The following is a 9533-nucleotide window of genomic DNA, read 5'->3' on the forward strand; positions in this document are numbered from 1 at the left end:
ACTACGTTGAGTTAGCTACAAAAGTGTCTTTTCGTTGAGGTTGTTATGATAAATGCCTAGTCTGTTAGTGCATGCATGTAGGCTAGTTAGCTGGTTAGTGGCCGCGTCATGTGGTAGTGGCCCGTGTGGTGCAAGCGTGCGTGAGGTAGTGGTGAGTGTGGCCACTGGCTTGTGTGCGTGGGTCTGCTATATAAAGTGTATTCGGCTGCGAGGCCGTGAGGGCTGAGAGCAAAATGTAGTGTTTGTGTCACCAAGGAGGAGAGCCTCCGGCAAAGCTAGTGGCTGGTTTCTCCCTTGGCGTGTGCGTGTATCTGTTGAGTCTTTCCCCTGCGTGAGTGTGTCCTTGTGTGTTTGAGAGAAACAACCAGAGAGATAGAGAGAGAACTATGAGAGGCAGCTCGAGGAGGAAGAAGAAGCGGCGCTGCAAGGAGGCGGCACCAACAGTCATGTACTCAGCTAGTAGGAAAAACTATGCACAAGCTAATAAGCGGGAAGAAAAGATGCAGGGAAAAGCTAAAGGAGATAAGAAGTAAGCTCTCAGGGGATATTGTTGCTTCTCGTATTGTGCACGAATCGGAGCTGAAAAGCATGTTCGATGCAACAAATACTACTTTTCCCATTTCCTTATTAGCTTGTTTCTCAACATAACAAGTAAATGAGTATGTTGTGTTTTCCCTGTTTTCTCTTTTTCTTAAACATTATCAGCTCAACAAGCCACCAGGATATGTAGACAAAAATGCAACAAAGGCTGTACTGGAACTCGCACTTGCCTATTTACAGGTGCCACTTCCATTCCATACCCCTTCAGACATACAGCAACTGAAACCAAACCCCAAGGTCCTGCAAGAGTGATGCACCCATGGATCCTGCTATATTGGCAGGATTTTGTGCGGTATATTTCTTGAGAAAATCAACAGTTTATCAATCAAGCGGAAACAATGAATTTGGAGTTTATATTGGCACATGTTCTCTTTCGAAGCCAATTTTCACAAAACTTTGCAGTACTGCTATACGTCTGTCAACAACTCACTAACGAAAAATCTAACCAGCCATGAAGGAAAAAGACACTTGGAAAACATGGAGGGGGATCAGGAAAGAAGATCGACCAATTACTCTCTTTTTCACGGCAATCAATCAATTACTCACCAATGATGATTGGACAATAAAGTAGTAAGATTTCACATGCGTGCAGGACATATGATTAAGTCGCCGGAAAAGAATGGCACGCCAACCCTCAGACAATGTCGAGTTCCCTCATCATGTATATATATATAGAAGGAAGCACAAGCGCCATCGTTCATTCGTGAGCGAACAATACTCGTCAAACTTTGACAGCAAGTGCAACTCTTCAAAAAACCACATGCAACAGCCTTCTACTCCTCTGTTCCTAAATATAATTAAGTCTTTTTAGACATTCTAATAGGGAACTACATACGGATGTATATAGACATATTTTAGAGGGTAGGTTCATTCATTTTACTTCGTATGTAATCCTTTATTGGAATGTCTAAAAAGATTTATATTTAGGAACGGAGGAAGTACATCCTAGTGTTGGTACTTGGTAGGGTAATTCCCATGGTCCCCGAAAGCTGAACTGTATATGAGAAGCTTGAATGGAGCATCTCCTCTCGACGAGATAGACATACAGTCCACCAGAGCTCTGATGCACATGTGAACCGTTCTGATCATGAGGCCTCCACTGATCGGTCTTTAGATTATGCAAATGGCTCTGCTAGCAAGGCTATCTCTTGCAAGTTCTGAAGCAAGAGAGTATAGTTTGGAAGAAAGACATGCTAGTTCTGATGAACAAGCTTCACAACAATCAACATAGGAAGCATTTCAAGGATCTCATTTAACAGCGATTCACAGGTTCGTCTAGGCAGCTCTGCGGTTAATGGTAGTCTTCCTAATACCGGTTATCTTGATGGGGAGTGTGAGACAATGGGACGATACAAGTTCCAAGTGATAGGACAAATTACAGTAGTGATGCGTCTGGAGAGGCTGCTGACCGTGTGTTTTCTATCTCTTCTATCCATCAAAGGGAAAATGTAATCCTACCAAGAATGGGTGATGTCTGCATGGAAGGGCCATTTGTTCGGCGGCAAATATCTGACATGGGATTCCCCAGAATAATATCGCCGTCATCCATAGATGCCCGGGTTGATTTATCTGTCATTGAGAATCAGGTAAGTGAGCTCATCAATGATTTGTGAACCAAATCCATAGAAGTTCAGAGATCAGCAACATCAGAGATTCACCTTCAAGCTGAGCAGAACATGGAGAATATGATTGCCATTGATGATTCTGGGGCTATAAACTTCAAGATGCCAACACTAGGAGTTCTTTGAGTTTCAAAGATAAAGTTCAAAAAAAAGAGTTAATAAAGTTCTCCAACTATTTTTCCAAAGTTATGAGTTATGACAGAGATTTAAATTTTATGTCATTTAAATCGTGTTGTGTCTTGGTCTGCATACACCATCATGCATAATCATGAAAATTACTCATGTATTTCTACGAACTAGCTGCAAACCGGCATCGTTCGCAAGAATAGCTCTGATGCGACATCTTTGTGCGTACAAATAGCCTAGGCACGACATGGCCCTTAAGCACAATCTCTATCAGGATTCATCTCTATCAGGATTAGGTGGAGCCGGGCGGGACCCACAGCTTATCCACGTCGGCATGGGACCCAGATGGTGGCGACTATGGTCAAACAGTTTTCCCCTGCGCGCGCATCCTCCCTCTTCTTCTTCTCCGCCGACGAAGCACGGCAACGCCGGCGAGCTCCAATTCAGAAAAGCAAATTTACAAACATTTAAAAGCAAATCGACCGAATTCAAACCACATAGATCCATTTTAGCAAATATAGTGGTTCGATTACAGTAATCTTCGGAGCAACATAGATAGTAGTGGTTCGATTACACGGGCTCGTCGGAGCAATATTCCAGACATACAGGGTTTGATTACACAGGCTCCTAAGCTCCTACCTCACCCCTAGTTAGATCTCCAAAATTGGGCTCACCTGAACCCCAGGGGCGCGGCCCCGACAAGGCGGCGGCGCCGGTCAGTCGGAGTCGGAGTCGGAGGCGCCCCACCCCCTGTCGGCGCGGGATTCCTCGATGGCTTGGCAAAGGCGGATCTCGTCGAGCTCCTCTTCCCTCTGCCGGCGCGCGACGACCTGCGGGGCCTCGTCCTTGGTGCGCTCCATAACCTCGGCGATGACGCCGTCGAGGTCGCCGTCGTCGACATAGTCTCCCGGTAGAAAGCCCTGCTCCTCCCCCTCCCTGTTCGGAAGCTGCAGCGGTGCGGGTGCAATGGCGGAGCTCCCCGCGCCGCCCGCGGCAGAGGAGCAACCTCGCACCGCTGCCACCATCTGGCGGTCGTACTCCTCCACCTCGCGCCGAGCGAACGCACGCGGTGGCGCGAGCCCCCAGTTGGTGTACTTGCGCGCGCCGCGCTTCCGAGCAGCGTCGGAAGCAACCCGCGCCGCCCATTCGCGGTCAGAGTTAGGTGCTGGCCGCTTCGCCCCATTTCGGTTTACGCCGCCGGAATGGCCGCCGCGCGAGCTGGAAGATTCGGGCCTCATGATCGTCGCACGGTGGCACTTGATCTGCGGCGGCGGGGCTGGATTGCGTGGTTTTGGTGGTCGCCGACGGCGGGAGGGGGCGAGAGCGGCGCAGATCTGGATGTGAAAATAGCTAGGGTACGACACATTTCACTGTATAAGTAGCTCGGGTGCGACACTGAGGTGACGCCCGCTGACTTCCCTGGCCCACGGGTCAGATTGACCGGTCAGCCCCCCACGTCAGCTAGTGCTCTGTTTCGGACGTTGTTTTCACTTGAGCCATCATCTTTTTTGCACGTTGCTGAATAGGCATGCCATCCTTCGGGATCCTATCCTAGCACTTGTCCTCGTTGCTTTAATTCTTGCGTTTGCACCTCACTGAACTTCTCTTGTTCTTTGGTCATTCCAGAAAAAACTTGTTGATATAGACATACATGTATAACAGTGCACATGTTCTTACTTTGTCATATACTAACAACTCAAATTGATTTGCCTGTTTTAGACATGGTGGACAAAAAAACTTGTTTAGAAATGGGGTATTTACCCCCTTTGGAGCTAATTTGAAACTCATGCGTGAAGACAAGTGGTTTTGGGTGTTGAACTTCAAACTTTCAAAAACCTCACAAAAGCTTCATTTTGGAGTGACTAAGAAGGATCCAAGCTTGGTTTGTAATTTTCATGTTTGAAACTTGTTTAAATATTTGTCAAACTTAGGTTTGACCAAGTTTGAAATGAGCATAGAAAATAAAATAAAAATTAAAAATATTGGAAAACTAGTGCACGTGTTCTTACTTTGTCATATACTAACAACTCAAATTGATTTGGCTGTTTTAGACATGGTGGACAAAAAAACTTGTTTAGAAATGGGGTATTTACCCCCTTTGGAGCTAATTTGAAACTCATGTGTGAAGACAAATGGTTTTGGATGTTGAACTTCGAACTTTCAAAAACCTCACAAAAGCTTCATTTTGGAGTGACTAAGAAGGATCGAGGCTTGGTTTGTCATTTTCATGTTTGAAACTTGTTTAAATGTTTGTCAAACTTAGGTTTGACCAAGTTTGAAATGAGCATAAAAAATAAAATAAAAATAAAAATATTGGAAAACCAGTGCACATGTTCTTACTTTGTCATATACTAACAACTCAAATTGATTTGGCTGTTTTAGACATGGTGGACAAAAAAACTTATTTCAAAATGGGGTATTTACCCCCTTTGGAGCTAATTTGAAACTCATGTGTGAAGACAAGTGGTTTTGCGTGTTGAACTTCAAACTTTCAAAAACCTCACAAAAGCTTCATTTTGGAGTGACTAAGAAGGATCCAGTCTTGGTTTGTCATTTTCATGTTTGAAACTTGTTTAAATGTTTGTCAAACTTATGTTTGACCAAGTTTGAAATGAGCATAAAAAATTTAAAAAAATCAAAATATTGGAAAACCAATACACATGTTCTTACTTTGTCATATACTAACAACTCAAATTGATTGGCACCAGTTTTCTATTTTTTTTATTTTTTTTTGAATTACTTATGCTCAAGCCTAACCTTTGAAAACCCTACAACCTCATTCGTGATAGCCATGTTTGTGAAGGTTTTTTCATGAAAAACTCCATAGTCCAGATTTCTTATTTTTCCTATGGAGTTAGTCACATAGAATGATGGTTGGCACCAGTTTCTTATTTTTTTGATTTTTTTTTTGAATTACTTATGCTCAACCCTAACCTTTGAAAACCCTACAACCTTGTTCGTGATAGCCAAGTTTGTGAAGGTTTTGTCATGAAAAACTCCATAGTCCAGATTTCTTATTTTTTCTATGGAGTTAGTCACATAGAATGATGATTGCCACCAGTTTCCTATTTTTTGATTTTTTTTAATTACTTATGCTCAACCCTAACGTTTGAAAACCTCTCAAAACCCCATCAAAACCCCCTCAAAACCCCATCAAAACTCCGCACCTGTACGGACCATTGGATCGCCGTGAATGGACTGTCTAGATCAGGAAGTAGTGCTACATCAGCGATCCGCGGGTTGCGCTTTCATTGGTCGGCCCAGCTCCACCGAAACGTTACGCTCCTCCACACCGATTAACTGAGGAATTGTTGCACTATGTTAACTGAAGAATTGTTGCGCTACCAGAGAGTGCAGCGTTGCTGTGGCCAAGGTCGCGGACGAGGGGGAGGGCTCAAGGACGTCAATTCCATGCGACAAGAGTGAGGGGACGCAGGGGGAGACTACTTTAAAGTCCGGGCTGAACAAACTACTTCTCCTGCTAGCAAAACAGAGAAATAAGGAAATAAGATGGATTCGTCTAATAAAATACCCAATGCCTGTAGTTGAAGAATTGTTGGATGAGTTATCTTGTGTTGTTCGGTTTACTAAGTTGGATCTGATCTGAGAGCTGGTTACCATCAAATAAGATTACATGAAGCAGACGAATACAAAACGACATTCAAGACCCACCCTCCAGAGTGCTATGAACACAATTCTGACTGATCTGACTAGGGTTTGTGTACTTGTTTTTGTTAATCTACAGCAAATCCTTGCAAGATCATGTCACCCATTTGCAGCAAGTATTTGACCTTCTGAAGCAGAATCAACTATATGTGAAGTTGAATAAATGTTCATTTGCTCAACCACAGATAGAATGCCTGGGTCATGTCATTAGTGGGCAAGGGGTGGCTACAGACTAAAAGAAGATCCTCATAGTGAAAGAGTGGCCTACTTCCAAGTAAGCACATTAGAGTTTGGGCTTAGCAGGACAGGCGTTTCATTCACAGGAGCTTAGCTCATTTGACTGCTCAAAGACTTAAAACACCAATGCAGCACAGCACAAAGCTTTCCTTTCCTCAAGCAACTCTATTATATATCTATGCACCGGAAGGCATCTTGTTCAGAGAAATCAGTCTTTTTTTAAGAAAGCACACATCATTCGATTTACATCTCACATAAACTACCAACAGCTAAAAAAGCTAAAAACCCTCAAAGCAGGCACAACAACAAGGAAAGGTCCTCGGAATTGGGCTCAGATCAACCAACTCGCAAATGAAAACAAGTTCAACCAAGCAACCCTGGCCTGGACCCCAGGAGTTTTTTGATTTTTTTTGAATTACTTATGCTCAACTCAAATTGATTGGCATATTTTCCAACAATAGCTTGTTGAAAATATAAACTTGTACTTATATTGCTGAACCAATGCAACATATTAGCATGTATCTTACTGCTAAGTACATAATAAAACCATGTTCAAACTTATGGCCATCTTGTATGGTTGATGTATTGTACATTTCTTCACATTATTCTAACACCTAAGAATAAAGAGATGCAGTTCAAAATACGATGTGCATAGTATGATATCGTTCATATTAGAGACCAATTGAGATCAGAAAAAAAAACTGAAAACTGAATCATTTTGTGGGCACCTCCGCCATCCAACTAGATTACAAATCAAGACCAGAGGAATATCATTTTTCTTTTTAAAACCTTGTAAGGTGCAAGGATACGATAAGAAAACCGTGTACAAATATATTTTACAACCATTGAAGTGCATCACCAGAGTTCAAAGCAATACTCTTCCCAATTCTCTCCACCAAATTCTTCACGGCCTTCTCCTCCATGCTCTGCAACTCCTGTGGATCAATATCTCTACAAGGTAGGCGCAGAATCTCCCCTGCCCCTGTTTGTCAATGGCGGGAAGGGGGAAGCGGTAGGGGTGCCCAAGCGGTAGTTGAGTGAGGTACTGTAGGGCACGACGCACAAATCGAGTTCAAGAACAGCTAAAGAAGGGTGCATTACCGATTAGAACTATTCTCTCCTCCCTCCATCTCATTCAATCCGTCCACGACACACGAATCTACATTCCAAATCGGCGGGAGAAACAGAGCGTGAGGCCACAAATACTTGCAAAATTGTGAGGAATGGGGCTAGGTGTGACAACCCGGTGCCGACGTTCCAGAACATTCCCTTTCCTTTCCGTTTTCGTCGTGTGTCTGTTTTATTTTGTCGCATCATCATCGCATCATTCGCATCATCTGCATTGCATCGGTATCTCCGTTGCCGCCAGTTTTCAAACGTTGCATCCGTTGTTAGTTGTCGGTTAACGTCGTTGTTCGTTCCGAGCCTAACCGCACACGCACGCGCCCGCGGCACCGTCGAAACCCTGTTTTTAAAGTGTGCGTAAAACTTTCTCCGATTGAGCTGGAATTTGTCGTGCGGTATTATTTATATATAGGTAGGCCGCTTGTCGAATTTCGTCGCGATCGGAGACCGTCTGGTACCCGAACGGTCGACCGTAGCGGCACCGTATTCGGTCTACCGTCGAACGTCTGTCGGTGTTTTAAAATTCGTGCCGCGCCGCCCGTTCTCCCTCTCGTCTCCGGATATCCCCTTTACACGGCCGCGTACCCATACCCGCGTTCGGAATCGTCCGAATCCGACCCCGCGGTTGGATCCGGAACGCGATTCCGGCTAACCTAGCCCCCCCATTTGTCTATATATAGTCCCCCGTGCTTATTTTCAGACAAACACCCCTCCACCTCGATTTCCGCACCGCCCACCTAGCCCTAGCCGCCACCCAGCGCTCTCTCTCTCCCACCGGCCGCCAGGCCCGCCCAAAAACCCATCTGGGCCCGAGCGCCGTCGTGGCCCGAGCTCCGTGCCCCGAGCTCCTCCCGCGCGCGCCTCCTGACCCGAGGGCCGCGGCGCCTCCATCCTCAGGCCACCTCGGTGCTGCCGGCCCCCGCAGCGGCTCGCCGGAGCATCATCGTCGACCGAAGCGTCGTTGCCGGTCCCCACCTCGCCATGAGCCGCTTGCTGGGGCTTCGTTCCGCCGCTAGCCTCGGCGCCGACCACTTCAGGGAGCCGCCGCCGCCAGATCCGGTCGTCCCCGCCGTCGCCTGCCTCCGGCCGCCGCCGTCCGTTCCTGGCCAGGCCGGCCTCCCGTTGCCTCGAGCCCTGCCAGGCAACCGCCGCCGCCGCAGCTCCCTCGATCCCGATCTGGATCGGGGACGGGGACGAGCGTCCTGCTGCTCGCCAGCACCACCAACCGTCGCGGCCCAGACGGCCAGCCGGGCCGGCCCAGTCTGCTCCGCCCTCGGGGCCCAGCTGCACCGCTCGCCCAAGCCAGCACCTCCAGCCGAGCCGGCCCACTCCCTTCTCCAGCGCCGAGCCAGGCCGGCCCAAGGTACCCCTGCCCTCTATCTTTTGCTTAGGCGTGTCTTAGCTGAGGTGCGCCACAGGATTCGGCCCGATAGGTTTTTTTTTAGAATTTTCGAAATTAGATAAATTCCAGAAAGTTAGCGTATATTCTTTCGACCGTAACTTTTAATCCGTAAGTCGGATCGCGATGAATTAGATATGTATCTCGGGTAGAATTTCGCGTAGATTGCGGATTTATAACTTGCATTTTGTTTGGTGTAGTTTTACGTGCCGAACGTCTAGTTTAACGTGCTGTCCTATATTGTATCGTTCCGTATTTATGTTTTCGTGCAAGTCCAGATTGCCCGTATGCCTTAGGTAAAATGCCTATGTTTTAGGGGCCATTATTCCATGTATTTTAGAGTAGCCGTTGGTATTTTTGCGCGTAGTGATTTGCGGTAGTTTATTTTCCCGTATATAGGTTATTTTTCCCGCATTAATGTGTGGCTTTATTTTGTGTTGCAACCCCACATATTTTATATGTTTCCGGGGTAGAAAAATCCATTGGATTTTTCTGTGCAATTAGTTTTAGCATTAGAGCAAGTTAGTTCGCGAGATTTTTTTTGCTATGTTGCCCTTTTGTTTAATTCGTAGGATTTATTCCGTGCCTCGTTTGAATGAGTTGTCAACTAGGGAATTGTTCTTGGGTGTTTAGACTAGCCTCTGGTATTTTTAGTTGCAATATAAATGCATGTTTAGGTGTGATTTGCTTACTCTCAAATTGCTAGAAATAGTGCTGATCTGGAGGTGCTGAAATATTTCTAAGACTGGAATCTGTTA

Source organism: Hordeum vulgare, chromosome 3H (genome assembly GCF_904849725.1).
Source record: "Hordeum vulgare subsp. vulgare chromosome 3H, MorexV3_pseudomolecules_assembly, whole genome shotgun sequence".
Lineage (NCBI taxonomy): Eukaryota > Viridiplantae > Streptophyta > Magnoliopsida > Poales > Poaceae > Hordeum > Hordeum vulgare.